The sequence below is a fragment of the Borostomias antarcticus genome, assembly GCF_949987555.1.
Source record: "Borostomias antarcticus genome assembly, chromosome: 4".
Classification (NCBI taxonomy): domain Eukaryota; kingdom Metazoa; phylum Chordata; class Actinopteri; order Stomiiformes; family Stomiidae; genus Borostomias; species Borostomias antarcticus.
In genome coordinates, this window is record NC_140237.1 from 27,716,954 (window position 1) to 27,739,453 (window position 22,500).

The window sequence follows — 22,500 nt, forward strand, 5'->3', positions numbered from 1 at the left end:
CACAGACACACACACACACACATGCACACATACTGAGATAGAACTGGAGCAAAAACACATCACAACCTTTTGTCAGTCACACCTGGGTACGAGAATGGCTTCTCGTTTAGAATTAAATTGCATGCTTATTCAACACCCCTCTCTGCAATCACACACTGGAAATCTATTTCTGTGGTCTGTGTGTGTGTGTGTGTGTGTGTGTGGGGGGGGGGGGGGCATGACGGTGGCTTTGAACAGGAGACATGTTGATGTACATAGTCAGGACACCCCCCCCCTCCCCCCCCATCTCCGCCGCACACACACACACACACACACGCAAAAACACACCACACACACACACATACACATGCACAAACACGTTCTGTACATATCCCCCCGCCCCCCCCCCCCCCCCCACCATCGCAGACAAACATTTTTTATTACATTATCACAAGAGATTTGTACACTTGAAAAAGAATGCAACTAGAGATGGTGCTCAGAGAGCACAGACCTGCATTTCGTGGCTGTGTGCACGAGCAGGACATGGCTGCTGTCGGTAGGTCAATAGCTTTATGCAAGTCAAAATTCCACAGGTTCTAAAATGGCCCATGCTACACCACTCCACTGAGTTTCATGAAAATCGGTTTGGTAGTTTTTGCATAATCGTAGTCCAGAAAATGAATGGAGGAGAATGGCCGGCCTGGCTGTGTCTGGACCAGCCCCGTGATTTGGATCAAATGGGTTCAAAGATTGTCCATGCTACACCCCTCCACTGAGTTTTGTGAAAATCGGTCCGGTAGTTTTTGTGTAATCCTGCTAACAGACAAACACACCCACCCACCCATCCACCCACACACGCCACCGGGAGGCTCCTCCATGTTGTCTGACAGGCTGTCAGCCTCCCGCCACCCATTACCCACAATCCTCTCTGTCTGCGGGGCTGAGGGGAAGGACTGGGGTTGTAACAGAACTAGTAAGAACAATTTTGGTTGGAGTTGACATCTAGGCTGTCTGTGCTTTGAGAAACATCCTCCCGAATGGCCATGCAACTTTGTTTTCCCTCCAAAACGTGCCGCCATTTTGAATTTCCTGAACGCTGGGGGTCAAGTGCTGATACCATTTAAAATGGAGAGGGTCTGCGATGCCTGGAACCTACTGCCTTCTTTCGTGTGATGGCAGAGTGCGAGTGTGTATGAGTATGTGAATGTGAATGTGTGTGTGTGTGTGTGTGTGTGTGTTGGGAGGGGGGTGAAGAGAGTACATGTGTGTAGGAATGTCACAATACCAACAATTGAGTAGTCTATACCAATACCAGTGAAATTCCACAATTCTCGATACCCTATTAGATACCACGGTAAAAATATATATAAATAAAAAAGTACTTCAACATACAGCCTACGTTATTAAAACATCATCTTTTGTCTGATACTGTAGGCTGCTTTGAAAGGAAGATCATGAGACCTCAATTATCAGGTAGCTTAGCACAGTGACAAAGAAAACAGCATAGCCTTCACAGATGCCTGTGGATACACAGGCATTATGAAAAATAAACAGACCTGATGGGCTAAAATGTTTCTTTAAGGCTTGAGCCATGACTATTATAAGCTTAGCTAACTATATCTGCATATGTTTTGCATTGGCTGGCTTATCTAGCTGACTGAGAAACAACCTGGCTGGCTAACTAGCATTTGGCCTGCAGTTTGTATGACAAATATGGTAAACTAACATTAGTTAGCCACTGGCATTAATGGTACAAATGGATGCATTGCAAACCTGGCAAAAAATGATGGCATCTAAGAAACCGACTGGCTATAGAACAAGAAACTGACCTCAACAACAAGACGTGGTCGTTATGGATAGCGCTAGCTAAGCTAGCAAGTATCACTAGCCAAATAGAGTGTCTAAGCGGAAGCAGGAAGAGAAAACTGTCATGGGACCTTAAAACAGAAAAAATATGAATGGTAGTGAATGGCGTGAGAAAAAAAATGTTTTGATCCCGACTGAATGACCATCACATGATGTTTGTCAAATTAAGACATACATTTTACTAATCTTGGTTAACTCACAAGTTAGCTAGTGTTAGCCAGCTGACATTACAGTACACTCGTTTTACACTCACCAAAACCTTGTAAAGCCGATCTCGCATGCCAGCTCTTACAGAACTGATTAACTCTCCTTTCGCATTCCTGCAGCTCTCAACATAGTGATTTTCATCTCTTTTAATAATTTTAAACTCGTTCTGTAGTAACTGCTTTACAGTATTACGGCAAACTGCAACTTTCTTGACTTGCAAAATTATAATTAAATTCACAAACATCATATGTGATGTTCATGGCACATTTCAAACGGGATCAAGAAATTATTTGTTTATCGCAGTTACCGTACACATCTCCTCCAAATGAAGGTCCCATGGGACAGCTCTTCCCTCTTACGCTTAGGAACTCTATAACCAACATTTTTTTAAAGACTTTTCAAGTTTTTGATTCGTTTTGGTAGGCTACTATCAGCCCCCTAGTTTATAGCGTTACAAAATAGATTCATAAAATAGAATTGGAAATGGTTCATTTTCAAGAGTTTGTGGGTGTAGCCTAGAATGTCTGTGAAAGTACAGAGAAGAGCCTGGTGACACGAGGCTGATGTGAAAGCGAAAGTTGATCGGGTCTCGTTAACGCTACAAGACTAGCAGCCCACACAAGACCATTCTGAGACAAATCGTTTGTGTTGTTTTGTGTCTCCTCAAACCAAGAACGTTAGCTAACATAACGATGCTAGCGGTTCACTAGGAGTAATATTCAACCGGCAGGTCCGGAAGAATTGCATCCCTGGTACCTATGTTACTGTGGAAAACGAGTACTGTCACATTTTCAGAATTTTGGCATCGAATTGGTACTGAAGTATCGGTTCTTGTGACATCCCTACATGTGTGTATGTTCTCCTGTGTGCGTGTGTGTGTGTGTGTGTGTGTGCGTGTGTGTGTGTGGAGAGCCTGCAGAAGACCCTCCAGCCTGTGTAGTGTAATTTGATGGGGAGGGGTGAGGAGAGCTGGAAGAGAAATGTGTATTGCTGCACTAGAGAGCTCACTGCCTGGGGCTGTTGACCATGTAACGTCAGGTCCTCTATGCTACAACCATATCCTCCTCCTCCCCACCCTTCTTCCTCCTCCTCCTCTCTCCTCCCCCTCTTCCTCTTCCTCCTCCTCCTCCTCTTCCTCGCCCCCCCAAATAAAAATGCATTTGGTGCTGGCTTGGGAACAGGGAGATGCCTAGCGAGGGGAATCGATGGCAGGAAACATGTCTGGGTCGATGGAAACGTCGTTAGCTTTCATTCCAGCAATTGATAAATGCCAGGTACACCTAATCTAACTAGCGGCTACAGGGGTTGTTTTCCTCACACACACACACACACACACACACACACACACACACACACACACACACACACACACAAAGCATTTAAAGCTGCACTGGTGAGTGCTGTTAGAAATGCTAGATTTTTTAGGAATAGGCGTGCAAGTGTGTGTGTCGTGTGTGTGCGTGCGTGCATGTGTGCGTGTGTGTGTGTGGACTGTCGGCTTGTGTGTGTGTGTGTGTGTGTGTGTGTGTGTGTGTGGGTGAAATGTCAGCCTATGTGTGTGTGTGTGTCTATGTACTGTGTGTGTGTATGTTTATGTACTGTAAGTGTAGGTGTGTGTGTGTGTGTTTATGTACTGTGTGTATGTTTATGTACTGCATGTGTACGTATGTGTGTGTTTATGTACTGTGTGTGTGCGTGTACGCGTTTGTGTGTGTGTGTTTATGTACTGTGTGTGTACGTATGTGTGTGTTTATGTACTGTGTATGTGTATGTGTGTGTGTGTGTGTGTGTGTGTGTGTTTATGTACTGTGTATGTGTATGTGTATGTGTGTGTGTGTGTTTATGTACTGTGTATGTGTGTGTGTGTGTATGTGTGTGTGCGTGTGTTTATGTACTGTGTGTGTACGTATGTGTGTGTTTATGTACTGTGTATGTGTATGTGTATGTGTGTGTGTGTGTGTGTGTGTGTTTATGTACTGTGTGTGTGGGTGTGTGTGTATGTGCAGCCAGGCGTTGGAGGCTATTTAAAAGTGTTCACCCCTCAGAGGAGATAAGTTAACTGTTCTTAAATAAAATAAAAACATAGTAAGGCGTGATAAATAAACAGTGTATTGGGGGCCATGCTTCCCTGATCTGTGACTAACTGGATAGACATTAGCTTCTAAAAATCCCCGAGCGTGAAACAGACTGGAACACGTTGAGCCAGGCCCTGCAGAATAGATGTTCATTTCCTTAATCAACTTCCTTATTCATCCTTCCTTTTTTCTTCCTCTTCTTCTTCTTCTTCTTCTTCTTCGTTTCTGGAGGTATTAATATAGATCAGTGTTAATGGGAGAATGATGCGTGAGCAGCACAGGATGAGTGAGGCAGGATGAGTGGAGAGAGAGAGAGAGGGAGAGAGAGAGGGATAGACACAGAGAGAAAGACATAGAGAGAGAGAGGGGGAGGATAGACAGAGAGAGAGAGAGGAAGGGAGGGATAGACAGAAAAACAGAGAGAGGGAGGGATAGACAGAAAAAGAGAGAGAAAGAGGGGGATATACAGAAAGAGAGAGAGAGAGACGGAGAGAGAGGGAAGGTTTTCTCCTTCACGGAAGACAAGCATCTGTTGCTCCTCAGCTCCATCAGTGTAATTGTCATTATCAACGCTTGATATGATTCTGTCCAACAGAGCTCAGTATTCCGAGCAGCAGGAGGAGGAAGAGGCCCTGGGTCAGGTCGATATTCTACGCTGGCTAGTCAGCAATTTCTGAGTAGGATATGAGAAATAGATTTCTATCACATTATATTGCAAAAGGGAGAATATGGTTGTATTCATTGGCGGATACTTAAGCCAGTGTTTACACACACACATACACGCACACGCACACACACACACACACACACACACACACACACACACACACACACACACACACACACACACACACACACACACACACACACACACATCTTTCTCTCCCTCTCTTGCTCTCGTCCGTGTGTGTGATCATAAACGTCAGTACACACTTCCATCACTATAATCACACCTCAAATCTGCTTTCAGAGCCCCTGCTCCCTCCCACAAACACACAACCCCCATGAATAATACATGTTCTTAGTCACTGCCGGCTTTGAGGAGCTGGCAGGTGAGTGTCGAGCAGCGAACGCCGCTACGCTGGGGATATTTATACAGAGATAAGGATTTACACAAAGCTCCCAGGGCGCATTTCTCTACCTCGCCGTCACCGCGGCGAGGGTTGCCGAGCGCCAGCTTGCGCGGTGCGTCTCGCCGGCCGTACTCGTCTGCAACGTCGAAATCCAAAACCGGAGAAGCGAGGAGGTTGAAAGAAGTGACTTTGAAACGTCTGTCTGAGCTCCAGGCGATATAGTGGAGCTGGGTTTATAGTGAGCGGAATGATAATGTTATGAATGTGAATATTCTGCCAAAAAAAGAGTTTTTTTTGGGGGGGGGGACCGTTACTTTCTCTCAGACTTGTGACTCGCGGGCCCGTCTGGGAAGGTAGGTCGCCCGATCTCCCTCCGTGATTGGTGGGTCAGTGCCAGCTCAGTGTTCCCAAGGCGGTGATGAGATGCTGATTGAGCTATTTACACATCCTCTGTGTGGATGTACTACAACAGGCCAGGCCCTCAAGCACCACACACCCTCACACACACGCACGCACACACACACGCACGCACGCACGCACACACACACACACACACACACACACACACACACACACACACACACACACACACACACACGCACACTCCGGCACAAGTATGTGCAGAGCAAAACACACACACACACATTCCACCATCAAGTCTCACCTATAATTCAAGCCCTGTGGACTCCTATACTCACTAACCAGGCCAGGTCAAGCCTGGCCTATGTTCGTGGCTGGCTTGTTTCTGTTCAGGACTGGAAGAACAATACAACAATCCCACCCGGACTCTCAGGTCTGCCCCTGCCTTCAGCCTTACCGTCCCCCCAGCCCGTCTGACCACCATGGGGGCCTGATTCTCTGGAACTCCCTCCCTCCTGACATCAGGAATGTCGACTCCATGTCCATTTTTAAGTCCCACCTGAAAACCCACCTTTTTAGACAGGCCTATTCACTGTGATTGTTGATGTTTTGTATCTTTGTCTATTTTATTGTCTTTTTTATCCTTTACGGTGACCTTGAGTGACCTGAAAGGCGCCTTATTTATAAAATGTATTATTATTATTATTATTATTATTAGAACGGAAGCTAGTCATGCCACTGACATAGCTGTGAATTGAAATAACATGAAATAATGTCTGATAAATTAAAGGCCCTACGAGGAGTTTCGGGAAGCAGAAGTGTTTTCTGCCCCAAAAGACCACATTTCAAAAGACCAAAGACCACATTTCCCATGAGCCTCCGTAAAAAGCCGTCGTAAACCTTAGCTACCTGAGCTGGGTGTTTTGAAGACGGAACGATGGCCACCGACGAGGTAATTACATAGGTATTACTAGTAACGTTACTTTTGACAATATATAACGGTCATATTTAAATTATTCTTAGTCTTTTCGGCGGCGTAGGCTACTGCAGTAAATCGTTTCGTCATTCCAAGGAAGTTCTGGATGACCCGACCACAAAATAATAATCTAAAAATAAACTACATACAAGAAACGACATTGAATAGCAAGCAGAAATTGCACATCGAATAGCAAGCAGACCTCTGATGGATTATGAGCGTCAGGGACAGCGGTCCGCTAGTAATCCGAAATACTCCCGCTATTGCTCCACCACCATTCCACCGGTAGTTTATTGTCTATATCCTAGGCTATATCCTGGCTCTATTGCTAAATTAACTTACTCTGAACATTTTTTGGGTAACCCTTCCTTTCATAGTCCCCCAATTACTTAACATTTACCTGGTAAATACATGCAAAGTATAGCCTAATATATAATGGGTAATTACTGAGACACCTATATTGTAGGTATAATTTCAAAACAGGAGCATTTCAAATGTTCAATTACTGCACATTAATTCAATAACTGACATACAGTAGCACCATCAGGTAACCAAATTTTTACATAACTTCTATAACATCCAGTGAACATCCAGGGTGAAATGGCAAATCACAATGTTCATATTTATTAAAATGCTTTGAATTATATTAATTATAACTGGATCCACTCAGGAATCTGGGAGTGGGACCGAGAACAGGAGGAGAAAACAAAACAGAGTTGCATACACAGAGAAACATAACAGTAAGCACAAGTCTAGTATATCAATGGGACTTGTAATTGGTCACTTAATTGGTCACCCAGTCTCTGCAAACAGTTTGATACAGTTAAATAATCTGCAAAACAGACTGTACATTTCCTTTAAAAAAAAAAAAAGCATGCAGACTAGTTTTACATCACAGTCAGCCCAGTGTCTGGGGCCATGGAACCAGGTGCTCCTAAGCAGCTCAGTATTTTGAGTTGCTCCAGCCCCCCTCCCTGTCTGACACCCCCTTCAGGTACTTGGTAGCCTCCTGCTGCAGGGCCTCCTCAGTGGTTACCCTCATGACTGGGTTTTTCCACGTAGCCCCTAAGAGGGATAAAGAAGATATTAGCTCAGAAACACATTTCTGCTTTATTGGCACAGCGACAGTAGAAAAGGAGAGGAAAGTTGGGAGAGGAGGGGACTGACACCTTCATGCTCTGAGGTATTCATTAATTAGGGGCATGCTTTAAATTCTGAACATGTTTTATTTACAGACTATTACATTACACCAGGGATTCTCAACCTTTTATAAGGCCCATTTCTGAGGACCTAATTGAAGCAGATCCTGATCCACCCTTGGCAAATGTTTCACTGTTTACTCCACTAACAAGAAGAAAACAACACTACCTCTGCACTTGTTTTATTCCAGATCACAGGAACATAGTGGTCGATGATCAGCCCAGACAGGAATGAAGGTCACATGTGGGAAAAGACAAAATACAAAACCCATGCATTATCAATTTTGTTAGACTCACTAACATGAAAAGTAGACACTACCATTGCATAAAAATATGTCAACTGTATAAACTTGTGATCATGATCATGATGCTGAGCCCAGTTTCTTAGGTGAGAGGAGAGCATACTTGCACTCGTTGCACGCAAGCTTTCCTCAGTATTGTGACAATATTACTACTTTTTAAACCTTAAGCATTATTTGACCTTTCAATTCTCTTCACTTACATAAACAGACAGTGAGTGTGTGGTCTCTGAAATAATAAAGAAATATAATATATAACTAACAGAAATACTTAAATAACTAAATAGCCTAAAGCAAATACTCATTGAATTGCTAAAACTGAACAAGGAACACAGTCTATCTAAGCCTGTTGATGCCCTCATGTGGCCGAAAACGATAAATGCAGTCTATCACCGATAATACACGTTTGTAGCCAACTAACAAGAACGTGGACTAAATCATACTTGAACAACAGAACGTAATGAACAAAAAAATCTGACAAAGTACAGTTACTCTTAGATACAGTATCAATAGCCTATAACCAGAGATGACATGATAATAGTATGAAGTAATTATCCCTCACACTGTTATCCATCTCTATACTTATAAAATACTTACAACTAAAGAGCTACAACACAGTACCTAGCAGCTAGGCTAACGTTACGTTATGTTTGTATACAGCTTTACATTTTGAACCAGAATTTAACTGACCTGTCCGGGGCGTCGTGTTGAGCTGGTCGTCAGTGACTAGGTTGTTCAAGACTACCCTCCAGTGACGGTTGCAAGCAGAATTTTGACGGTATCCCAACCGAGTTCCACCATGGGAAGGGGACAGGGGAGGGCGTGCCATGCAAGCAAATTCCAACGGTATCCCAACAGAGGTCTACATGAGTTTTACCATCAGAAAAGCGTCAGGGCAGGGCATTAGCGCGTCCGAATGCGAGTGGAATTCAGTTCGGAGACCGCTACCGACTCGCCAGCAGAAATTCTCCAGCTTTTTAACAGCGGTGCCCCTCTAGACACCCCCCAGTAAAAACACTCCAGCGGATTGTCGCTCTGATTCCGATGGAGGACCGATATCTGTGTGCTATCTGGGAAAAGGTTGGAGTGAAAGGATGAACGTGTGGAGGTTTGGGGTATAGTCCCATAAAATCATCCCCATCAGGTCTTGAACCCCGATCTCCGAAGTCCGATACTGTCACCGCCACTCTACTTGTGCAGTGGAGATCGGCGGGTTGATTTATGTGTCCTTCTTTATTTTGGTGTGTTGGGACTACTGCCTCTTGTGGTACCAAAAGAGAAATGCAGGTCAACATTGACTGGAGTAAGGGAGGGAGGGAGGGAGGGAAAAAGTGACAACCCTATGGTACTGGCTTACAGCCATGCACAAAAAAAAACATTTTTAATCCATAATCTCTTCCTTTGTTTTCTCGCCTCTCCTATCCTCCCCTCCCCCCTCTTGCTCTCCTCTTCTCTCCCCTCCATCCCCCCCCCCCCCTTCTCCACTCCTCCTCATCTCCTCTCCTCTCCTGTCCTCTCCTCTCTTAGGCCTATCACTATGTCCACACATACACACACATGTACACACATACATATACACATGCACATGCACACACAAAGACACGCACGCACGCACACACACACACACACACACACACACACACACACACACACACACACACACACACACACACACACACACACACACCCTGCCTTGCAAGCCTGTACCATACCATTGTATGTCTATTCCACTCTGGGACGTTATGGTCAGGATGATTAAGATCTAATTCTCACGAAGAGAGAGAGAGAGAGGGGGGGGGGGCGAGAGAGAGAGAAGGATAGGGGTGGAGAGAGAGAGACGGAGAGAAAGGGTTGTGCTCTCTGCAACCTAAAAGAAGACTGTGGAGATAAAACAGATGAAATCCTTCCCTTTAAATCCTTCCCTTTAAAGCCCCAGGCAGCGATGGGGTGTAGTGATCTCACTCTATGAGCGGCTTCATTGGCCACCTCTGTTCTCTCTCTCTCTCTCTCTCTCTCTCTCTGTCTCCCCCTCTCTCCCCTTCTCTCTCTACCCCGTTCTCTCTTTCTCCCTCTCTCTCTCTCCCTCTCTCTCTCTCTCTCTCTCTCGCTGTCCCTCTCTACCCTACTCTCATATTACCTCTGTGTAAGGGGGAGAGGGTTTTAGGAGAAATCTAAAGACACAATCGGGTCCCGTTTCCCAAAAAAACCACACCCGTTAAAGCGCCAATGCCCTCTCCAATCTAACGGTGAGATTATCCATGTGTGTACACAGGTTTAATGCACCGGCCACTCCTTGGAGCTTTCATGGATTTCTGCTGGGCTATAGAGATGAGAGAGAGCAGGAGAGAGAGAGAGAGAGAGAGAGAGAGAGAGAGAGAGAGAGAGAAAGAGAGAGGAGAGAAAAGAGAGAAAAGGAGAGGGATTACATGTTCCAAGCACGTTTTTAGAAGAGAGGAGGGAGAGATAAAAAGGTGCTTTTGTGAGCCCTCATCCTCCGCCGTCTCTCTCTCCCTCTCTCTCTCTTCCTCTCTCTCCCTCTCTCTCTCTCCCTCTCTCCCTCTCTCCCTCTCCCTCTCTCACTCTCTCTCTCCCTCTCTCTCTCTTTCTCTCACTCTCTCTCTCATGCCAGGCAAGGAGCTGGCCATATGGCCAGGTTCTCCCTCCATCCCTCCATCCCCTTCCCTGGGGGGGGGGGGAGGCAGAGCTGCTGGGAGGCGGGTACAGCTCCTGCTAAGCCCTGAGACACGGGGCAGGGCTGCACGGGAGACCATGACGGCTGACCTCTCTCTCCCTCCTTCCCTCCTCCCTCTCTCCCTCCTTCCCTTCCTCCCTCCCTCTCTCCCTCCTTCCCTCCCTCCCTCTCTCGCTCCTTCCATCCTTCCCTCCCTCCCTCTCTCGCTCCTTCCATCCTTCCCTCCCTCCCTCTCTCGCTCCTTCCATCCTTCCCTCCCTCCCTCCTTCCCTCCCTCCCTCTCTCGCTCCTTCCATCCTTCCCTCCCTCCCTCCTTCCCTCCCTCCCTCTCTCCCTCCTTCCCTCCCCCTCCCTCTCTCGATCCTTCCATCCTTCCCTCCCTCCCTCCTTCCCTCCCTCCCTCTCTCGCTCCTTCCATCCTTCCCTCCCTCCCTCCTTCCCTCCCTCCCTCTCTCACTCCTTCCATCCTTCCCTCCTTCCCTCCCTCCCTCTCTCCCTCTATCCTTCCCTCCCTTTTTCCCTCCCTCCCCCTCTCTCCCCCTTCCGTTCCTCCCTCTCTCCCTCCCTACCTTCCTTTCTCTCCCCCCTCCCTACTTCCACACCCCCTCCCACTCTCTCCCCCTTCCTACTTCCTCCTTCCCTCCCTCCCTCTCTCCCTCCTTCCCTCCCTCCCTCTATCGCTCCTTCCATCCTTTCCTCTCTCCCTCCTTCCCTCCCTCCCACTCTCTCCCCCTTCCTACTTCCTCCTTCCCTCCTTCCCTCCCTCTCTCCCTCCTTCCATCCTTCCCTCTCTCCCTCCTTCCCTCCCTCCCACTCTCTCCCCCTTCCCCCTCCCTCCCTCTCTCCCTCCCTCTCTTTGCGGAGTGTGTGTGTGTGTGTGCGGGCCCCGGGCGGCTGTGTGGAAGGGCCAGCCCCTGACGTTGACTAAGTGTATTCAAACAGGACTCGTCCGCAGAGATGAAGTGCCTCTTTGGTGCGGGCAAGACAGGGTCAGAGGTCGGCCGGTAAGAGGAGACGCAACAGAGGAGCAGAGCGGAGGGGAGGAGAGGAAAAGGGGGGGGGGGGGAGCAATAAATGTCCGCCTGTGTAGCCGGAGGAGCAGCTGACCTGCGATCAGCAGGGAAGCTTTGTTTTTCAAATGAGGCCGGTTGACCTTAGTGGAGCATTAATGCAGAGAAAACAACCCCCGGTTATAGAAAGAGGAATATTTGAACAGAGAGCGAGCGAGAGAGAGAGGGAGGGAGAGAGGGAGGAAGGGAGAGAGAGGGAAAGATGGAGAGAGAGAAAGAGGGCGAGAGGGAGGGAGGGAGAGAGGGAGAGAGAGAGAGAGAGAGAGAGAGAGAGAGAGAGAGAGAGAGAAGTTCACATTTTTACCCCGGCTACAGAGCTAATTTTAGCTAAGTTTGGCTAAGAAGATATCCCGGCATAATGGTCCTTAATAAGTAGTGATGGTTTGCTTTACATCTCTAGCTGTAGCCTTGGGTGGGGGCCCCCTTTGTGGCCCCAGACCCACACTGAGAGGCTGCGGAGCCTTCTGAAGAAGAGAGACACACCAGCGGTTCACCGGCTACTGATAACACAGCCTTGACTCACGCTAGCGAGCCCTGCAGTGGAAAAAAAAGAACACAAAAACATTGCCCTGATTACTAAAGAGCATGAGTCGGGTTTTTTTTAATGCGCCATTCGCTATCTGAATGTTGTTTCACATTGATATGGAGATTAACTTTCTCTCCTCATTAACAGAGAGAGAGAGAGAGAGAGAGAGAGAGAGAGAGAGAGAGAGAGAGACCGAGAGATAAAGCTCGAGAGAGACAGAGAGACAGAGAGATAGAAAGAGAGAGACAGAGACAGAGAGACAGCAATAACAGTAAATACAACAAGAGATACAATACAATAAGAGACAACAATAGCAAAGGCAATCAGGCATCAAACAATTCAATCTCAACTAGACCATTGTCTTACCAGCTCATATCATCACAGTAATGATGGGCTGAATCACGCTGTGCGAGACATTAACAACATATTTGACAATGTGGCAGATTTAACCAGTCTGAAAAAATCTCACCATCACAGATCAAAAACATCAGCTAATGAAAAGTGGTTTGATACAGACTGCAGACATCTAAGAAAAACACTCAGCGATTTATCAAATCAAAAACAGACAACCTGACAATCTTGAGCTTCACCTCCAATATTGGGAAACACTGAAATTATACAGAAGAACACTCAGAACTAATAGGGAGCATCCATTTACTTAAATCATTTCTGGAAAAATTGCACTCTTTCAGCAAACCACACAAAGAAGAATTGGCTATCCAAAATGGTGAAATATGGAAAAAATACTTTGAAAACCTATATAGTACCATCACAATGAATTCAGCACAAAATGACCTCCTCAACAAACTCTGAAATCTAGAATCAGTCATTAAAGACAATCAGAACCCTTTAGATGATCAAATCACCAAAGAAGAGCTACTATTTTAAACCCAGGCCAGCCAAGGAACAACCAAGGAAGGCTAGCAGTCCTGGTGGTATTTTAAATGAAATGCTTCCATAAATTCAACACTGCCATATTAAAATTATTAAACCTTGTTCTAAACATTATACATTTCCCTGACATCTAGAGCAAAGGAATTATCACACCAATCTTTAAAAATGGAAATCAATTTGACCCAAACAATAACAGAGGTAAATGTGTCAGCAGCAACCTGGGGAAGTTATTCTGCATCCTAAACAGCCGACTGCAAGACCTCCTCAGTGAACACAATGTCCTGATCAAGAGTCAGACTGGATTCACTCCACAACATCCAACTACAGACCATATCTACACCCTCCACACCCTCATTAATAAACATGTCCACCAAAACAAGAACAATTTTTCTCGTTTTGTAGATTTCAAAAAAAACATTTGACTCAATTTGGCATGATGGTCTGTTCCTGAAATTAATTAAAAAAGGTGTAGGGGGGAAAACCTATGATATAATTAAAGCAATCTATACAAATAATAAATGTGCTGTAAAAGTTCCCAATATGGAAACAGATTTCTTCCCCCAAAGTAAAGGGGTGCACCAGGGCTGCAGTCTGAGCCCCACCCTGTTTAACATCTATATTGATGCATTAGCAAAATCACCAGAACAGTCAGATATCCCTGCTCTCACCCTCTCTGACACAGACATTAAATGTCTACTTTTTCCAATGATCTAATATTGCTAGCTTCATCTGAGGTATTACAACAGCAACTGGATCACATGCAAAACTTCTGTCAGACCTGGGAGCTGACAGTGAATCGGGAAAAGACTAGAATTATGGTCTTCCAAAAACGACCCAGGTACCAGGGAAACCCAAATAGGGTCTTCATGGGCCTCACTAACAGAACACACACACAGTTATACATATTTGGGACTAAGAATTATCACTACAGGAAATTTCAATCTGGCTGTTAATGATCTCAGGGACAAGGGAAGAAGAACCTTCTATACTATTAAAAAAATATTCAAACATAAATATACCTGTTTGCAAAAGCAAGAGTCCACAAGAACACCCCCAACAATGGATGCTGACCTGAGCTAGACCAATTCCCCCTTTTAATTAGGATACAAAAAAATAAAACAAACACCTTAAAACAAGTGAGCCCAACTCCTCCCATTATAAAGCTCTCCATTACCAAGAGGAGAACATGGAGATGAGTCCCCTCAGCCAGCTGGTCCTGAGGTCACCTCCTCTAACAGCACCAGGCCTCAGGACAGATCTCACACCATCTGGACCAAACAGATCATACATAAAGAATAAGAAAATTACCTCATCTATTGGACATCTACCACACAAATTCAAAAGAAACTTCACTGCTATTTGTCTCTAAACAGTACACAGTGGTAAACTATCTGAGTGGCGTGACTGATGAGAAACTGAGAAAGACATTAACTATGCACAGACTCAGTGATCACAGCCTGGCCATAGAGACCGGCCCACACAGGCAGACCTGGCTGCCTAGAGAAGACAGGCTGGGTCAGCTCTGTCCACACAGAGATGGAGACAGAACAATGCTTCCTGCTACAATGCAGAACGTATGAAGATATTAGAACAAAGTTCTTTACAAAAATGTAATGTAAACTCAAAAACATTGATACACTCGCTGACCAGACTACAATGCAACATATACTTAGAGATCAAAGTGTCAACTCTATAGAAGCTGCAAGATATGTGAGTGCATGTCACAGCCTAAGAGAAAACCAGCACAACACATAACACTCTCCTCACAGCTCACACTCTGCCAATTTATTTACTCCTCTACTACATGTGGATTTTTGTTTGTTTATGTATTTATTTATTTTACATGACATTTGATACATTTGATTTTGCATTCCTCGCACTCCTGCATTCCTCGCACCAGAACTAAAACATATGGTGAAGCTGCCTTCTCCTCATATGCCCCCAGATTATGGAACGAGCTTCCACTAGACTTAAAAAACTCTGGCACCGTGGATACATTCAAGAAAAATCTGAAGACCTACCTGTTCAAAAGGGCATTTCCCTTTGAATAATAACAATGCAGGTTTTTAATTTTGTTAGCATAATGTCATTCCTATTTTACATTCTTTTCTCATGTCTGAATTTTACATTTGTGTTTGTTTTTCTGTTGTCTATGTATGTAGTATTTATTATGTTGTGTAAAGTACATTGAGAGGCGCATTGTGTCTGAAATGTGCTCTATAAATAAAGATTATTATTATTATTTTTGTAAATTTTCTCTTTACTGACCTATTTTATGACCTATTTACAGTATCTGTTAGTTTACTTAATGTATTATCAGTATTGAATTATATTTTCCTTGACGCTTTGGCAATATTGTTCACCTGACATTTGTGCCAATAAAGCATATTGAAGAGAGATAAAGAGAGAGAAGGAGACAGAGAGAAAGAAAGAGAGAGATAGAGAGAGAGAGACAGAGAAAGAGAGAGAAAGAGAGATAAAGAGAGAGAAGGAGACAGAGAGATAGAGAGAGACAGACAGAGAGAAAGAAAGAGAGAGATAGAGAGAGAGAGAGAGAGAAAGAGAGAGATAGAGAGAGAGAGACAGAAAGAGAGAGAAAGAGACATAAAGAGAGAGGAGACAGAGAGATAGAGAGAGACAGACAGAGAGAAAGAAAGAGAGAGATAGAGAGAGAGAGACAGAGAAAGAGAGAGATAGAGAGAGAGAGACAGAGAAAGAGAGATAAAGAGAGAGAAGGAGACAGAGAGATAGAGAGAGACAGACAGAGAGAAAGAAAGAGAGGGATAGAGAGAGAGAGCCAGAGAAAGAGAGAGAAAGAGAGATAGAGAGAGAGAGACAGAGAAAGAGAGAGAAAGAGAGAGAGCAGCCAGTTTCATGCTGCGTTGCTGGTGTTAATGTGTGTCTCTGTACGGAGGATCCCCCACAGGGGGAAGATGGCTGCCGTGTCACAACGCGGGTCCAGCTGGAAAGACTGGCACAGCGCCCCCCCCAGGGACCAGGCAGCAGCCCCCCCGCCAGGGAGAGGACCACTCTGCTCTGCCGTCTCTCACCACCTCAGATGTTTGACAGCGACGTGACCCTCTCCGCTGCACATCCTGGTACTGAGACGGCCCCCGAGACGAATGGCTCTCTTCCGAACCAATATAGCCCCACCCCTACACCCCCTCCAACACACACACACACACACACACACACACACACACACACACACACACACACCCCCCTCTCAGTCCTCCATCAACACCAGGCCACACTAATACACGCCGGCATACGGCCGTACGATCGCTGGCGGCCTCATCGCCAGGGCGAGACAAAAGAAAGGGCATCCGCTCACACGTTTCATCAGGGCGAGGCGGGGGGCGGGGCGCCGAGATGAAAAGAGAGGAGGATGAAGAGGAGAAGGATGAAGGGGTCGAGGGGACACACCAAAGGAATGCTGGCCCCGGCTCAGTTGGCGGTTATCGTCCACATGAAGCCCCCGGAACGAGGGGAGGAGGGGGGCGGAGGATGGGGCAAGGTCAGTGCGGCGGACGGGCACAGCTGCGGGCGTGGCGGGCAGAGGCGTCCCAGCGGCGTGCCGCCGGCCAAGCGGGGCGGGCAGCCCTCTGATGATCAGCCGTGTCATTGCGTCGCCAAGGTGACCCGCGCCCGCCCGCCCGCCCAGGCGACCCTCGTGTCTCGGCCGCCACGGCGACGGAGCTAATGGCTAACTGCCACTCCCCGCGCTGCCGTCATCATCATCGCGCTCCCTCCCTCCCTCTCTCTCTCTTTCTCTCTCTCTCTCTTTCCCTCACTCTCTTTCTCTCTCTCTCTCTCTCTCTTCTCTCTCTCTCTCTCTCCCTCACTCTCTCTCCCTCCCTCACTCTCTCTCTCTCTCTCTCTCTCTATGCCCCTCCGCCTATCCACGTTCTGTCTGTCTGTCTGTCTGTCTATCTATCTATCTATCTATCTATCTATCTATCTATCTATCTATCTATCTATCTATCTATCTATCTATCTATCTATCTATCTATCTATCATCTATCTATCTATCTATCTATCTATCTATCTATCTATCTATCTATCTATCTATCTATCTATCTATCTATCTATCTATGGAGTCACTGTGCTTCACAGCCAGACAGACACGCCTTCTCTCTCCCCAGTCCCAGTGGAGCTGACCTGTGAGAGGATCCCTGGCCCTAAATGCTGTTAGTGGTATTGCCGCTGCTTCTGGCGCTGCTAGGAGCAGAGGTCTGGACCCCATGTCCTGCAGGGCCTGGTTCATCTCTCACTTCTGAGTGAAGCTGAAAGAGAGAGGGAGAGAGAGAGAGAGAGAGAGAGAGAGGGGGAGATAGAGAGAGAGAGAGAGAGAGAGAGAGAGAGAAAGGAGAGGACAGCCATATCTACCCTCCACCCACACAACCCCGTCATTACACTGGCTAGTAATCTCCTCACATCTGTTCACCTTCCTCTTTCCCTGCCCTCCTCTCCCCTCCCTCCCTCCCCTCTCCTCCTCCTCTGTCTCACCTCCCTCTCCTCTCCTGTCTCCTCCTCCCTTCCCTCTCCTCTCCTCCCCTCCCTCTCCCCTCCCCTCTTTTCCTCTTCTTCTCTCTTGTCTCCTCCTCCCCTCCCTCTCCTCCTCTCCTCTTCTCTCTCCTCCTTCCCTACTTCTCCTCCCCTCTCTTGTCTGTCTCTCCCTTCCCTCCCTCTCTTCTTCTCTCCTGTCTCCTCTCCTCTTCTGTCTCCTCTCCTGTCTCCTCCTCTCCTGTCTCCTCCTCCCTTCCCTCCCCCCGTCCTCTCCTCCTCCTCCTCCTCCTCTCCTCTCTTGTCTCCTCTCCTCTCCTCCCCCTCCTCCTCCCCCTCCCTCTCCCCTCCTGTCTCCTCCTGTCTCTTAACCGAGGGAAGGCAGGCACACTGACGTTCAAGTTAATTAAGATTTTAATCCGGCGTGAGAGTGTCAGTGGGATACGCCGTAACAAAGGAGACGGCGGCGTGTGAGGGCAGGGCCGGGGAGGGCGGGGGAGGGGAGGGGAGACTGAGGGGGCGTGTGCTGAATACAACAGGACCGTATTTAGCCCCGTCCCAGAGGTCACTGGTGATTTGCTGGTGCTGCGCCGCGAGGCGTCCTAGGTTCATCTTCGCCAAATAAGAAACGTCATGTCCTATGCTGTAAACACCAGTTAAGCACAACGCCGATGGGTGAGTCAATTAGCACCGAGCCACGACTAGGGAGAGGGAAATGGAGTTTGGCGGTTGTGGCTCAGGAGGTATGGGGAGTCATCCAATGACCGCAGGGTAGGCGGTTCGAATCCCGGCTCCTGTCAACATGTCGAAGTGTCCTTGGGCAAAGACACTGAACCCCAAATTGCTCCCAATGAGCAGGCTAGCATCTTGCTTGGCAGCTGCCGCCATTGGTGTGGGAATGTGTGTGTGAATAGGTGGATGAGAGGCCATTGTAAAGCACTTTATAAAAGCACTATATAAGTGCGGTCCATTTACCATCTACCAAATTTGAGAGCTTCTGCTTTTCACAAAACCCGCCAAGCATGTCTAATAATAAAGAGGTCTGTATTGTTTCAAGTTTCAAATGCCTTTTTCCCCTCTTCCACGGCGATCCAGTGTGGCTGGGGTTAGAACAAGGCCTGATGGGAAGTGTAGTTGGAGCAGAGAAGGCAGCAGACCAGACCTGAATGAACACTGGCCTGACGTCAGAGCGGCCCATCCAAAGCCAGCCTATTAGACAGGCTAACCTACACTACGTGTCAGGGTTGGATGGTGATAATATGTGTGTAAGTGTGTCTGTGTGTGTGTGTGTGTGTGTGTGTGTGTGTGTGTGTGTGTGTGTGTGTGTGTGGTGGATAGAAAGAGTAAAAGGGAGAAGTGGGACAACTCCCGGCAGGACCCATGGAACAGCAGCCAATAATGATAAAAGAGAGAGAGGAGGAGGTGGAGTGTCTCTCTCTGCACTCGTTGGAGTTTAAAAGTTTACCTACGCACCTTCAGACTGGAGCCCCTGGCAGCTCTGCATGCATATTTTAACACTTCCTCCCCTTCACTTTCTCCCCTTTAAAACAAAATCGGATTTCCTTAAGAAAACTAAAAATATTCCATTGAAAAAAGAAAAAATCCCTACACCTGGTAACTGTGGACCAGAGGCTGGTTCTGGTTCTGAGGGACTGTGGACCAGAGAAGATGCTGGTTCTGGTTCTGAGGGACTGTGGACCAGAGAAGAGGCTGGTTCTGAGTGACTGGACCAGAGAAGAGGTTGGTTTTGAGGTACTGTGGACCAGAGAAGAGGCTGGTTCTGGTTCCGAGGGACTGTGGACCAGAGAAGAGGTTGGTTCTGGTTCTGAGGGACTGTGGACCAGAGAAGATGCTGGTTCTGGTTCTGGGAGGAACTGTGGACCAGAGAAGAGGTTGGTTCTGGTTCTGGGAGGAACTGTGGACCAGAGAAGAGGCTGGTTCTGAGTGACTGGACCAGAGAAGAGGTTGGTTCTGGTTCTGAGGGACTGTGAACCAGAGAAGAGGCTGGTTCTGGTTCTGAGGGACTGTGGACAAGAGAAGAGGCTGGTTCTGGTTCTGTGCGACTGGACCAGAGAAGAGGCTGGTTCTGGTTCTGGTTCTGAGGGACTGTGGACCAGAGAAGAGGCTGGTTCTGGTTCTGAGTGACTGGACCAGAGAAGAGGTTGGTTTTGAGGTACGGTGGACCAGAGAAGAGGCTGGTTCTGGTTCTGAGGGACTGTGGACCAGAGAAGAGGCTGGTTCTGGTTCTGAGGGACTGTGGACCAGAGAAGAGTCTGTCTGGTGCAGCTGGTCTGGATAGGACGAGGTGGTGGAGCAAGTTTGTCATTCTACATGAAAAACATCCAGATATGTGCTGTACACCGTCATAATAAGACCGAATCTGTTATCAGGATCTGCTATTTGGGAGGGAAGTGTCGGTAATACTTCCCTGCAAATGATAATTAAATTTGAATAAATTAGAATATATATAGCTGTAAATTATATTAATAATGTGCTACACATAGAGAAGACATCACATGAGTAACAGCCAACGGGCATCCGGATAACCCAATAACAGAAGATAAACGGTGTACTGTATATTGCTCAGTACGTCCCAGGCCGACGTTCTCAGCCGAAGGGATGTGTTCTTGTACCCTAGTTCTCAGGTGAAGGGATGTGTTCTTGGACCCTAGTTTTCAGGTGAAGGGATGTGTTCTTGGACCCTAGTTCTCAGGGGAAGGGATGTGTTCTTGGACCCTAGTTCTCAGGGGAAGGGATGTGTTCTTGGACCCTAGTTCTCAGGGGAAGGGATGTGTTCTTGGACCCTAGTTCTCAGGGGAAGGGATGTGTTCTTGGACCCTAGTTTTCAGGTGAAGGGATGTGTTCTTGGACCCTAGTTCTCAGGGGAAGGGATGTGTTCTTGGACCCTAGTTCTCAGGGGAAGGGATGTGTTCTTGGACCCTAGTTCTCAGGTGAAGGGATGTGTTCCTGGACCCTAGTTCTCAGGTGAAGGGATGTGTTCCTGGACCCTAGTTCTCAGGTGAAGGGATGTGTTCCTGGACCCTGTTTCTCAGGGGAAGGGATGTGGTCTTGGACCCTAGTTCTCAGGGGAACGGATGTGTTCTTGGACAGTTTCCAGGTGAAGGGATGTGTTCTTGGACACAAACCTAACCAGCTAAGGCCCTCTCATCTCTGACCCAGTGGGCTAACCTTAAAAAGAAAAAACAACAACAATTGTGCTTTGAATGACTGAGAAAAACAGAAGCCCTTCAAAGTTACTCAGTTACGCAAACGACTTGAGCCGCTACACAAGACGAGTCGTGTGTGTTAGGTTTTCATTTCCGTCCTCTCTCAGCCAGCCGGCTCGATTCCTCACCACTTAATACGCTGCCATGTTCATCAACATTAGCTGGGATGGCAGAGATCACAGTCGCTTCAGCAGTCGAGACGCCAGCTCTCCTCAAAGCCAGGGCCTGATTGATCTCCTGTGTTCATTATGGAGATAGAGTTGTCTTTCATCAACCAGGGAGTCGCTTATCATGAGGATGACGCCTCACACGCGCACACACACACACACACACACACACACACACACACGCATGCGCGCCTACGCACGCACGCACACACACACTCATGGTACTGCTGGATGGGTTTAGTGAGAGAGAGCAGGATGTGACAATACACACACACAGGCACACACACACACACACACACACACACACACACAAAGACACACACGCACACACCACACACGCACACGCACACACACACATGCACACACATAGCAACAGTAGTTATTCTGCAGTCAATCATGACAAGCCAATTATAATCTGTGAACACTGATGTAGGATGTAGAACACATGATGTGCCATTGTGTGTATGCACACATGTGGCTGAGAGCATGTGTGTGTGTGTGTTTATGTGTCAATAAACTATGCGTGTGTGTCTGTGTGTGTTTGTGTGTGTCTGTGTGTGTGCACATACGTGTGTGTGCATGTATGCGTGTGTGTGTGTGTCTGAATGTGTGTGTGTATGTGAGTGTATGTCTATATGTCTGTGTCTGCATGTGCGTGTGTGTGTCTGCGTGTGTGTGTGTGTGTACGCGCGTGTGCATGTGTGTGTGTGTGTTGGCTGGGCTGCTCTGCTTGGCTTGTGGACAGACGTACACTGATTTACTCCTCCCTAGGCAGCGTGGGGGAGGTAGAGGAGGATGAGCCAGATAGGAACAGACAAACGCGACAAGGCGAAAGAAGGAGAAAACTGCAGTCCAGCGCGTACGCTGCTGTTTACTCACACACACACACACACACACACACACACACGCACACACACACACGCACAGCTGGGCCCACACACCAACAACGTGCTGGAGAAGAAAGGTACGAGGATCGTATGTGACTGAAAATATTGGTGTGTGTGTGTGTGTGCGTATGAATGTGTGCCTGTACTATATGAGTCAGCTGTGATATAACTCAGTGAACTCTGACTCCACTATAGAAACAACAGAAGCGCAGCACTATAGACTAAACCACGGCTTTATTTCCCAACGGCGCTACTGAGAAACCAGTGACACGACAGGCCGCCATGTTGGTTCACATCCCACGGCTATGAACCGGGCGTGGCGCTCATCCAGCCTTCACAACCGACAGCACAGAGAACACGTATAGATCTAGAACGTTCCCTGAATGTTCTCTGACATCCACGAAAAAAAAGCTTCTTCCAAGAACCATTGTTGTAAGAACCGTAGAAAATAGTTTTCATATAGAACATCAGAGAACCTGAAAAAGATTCGATATGAA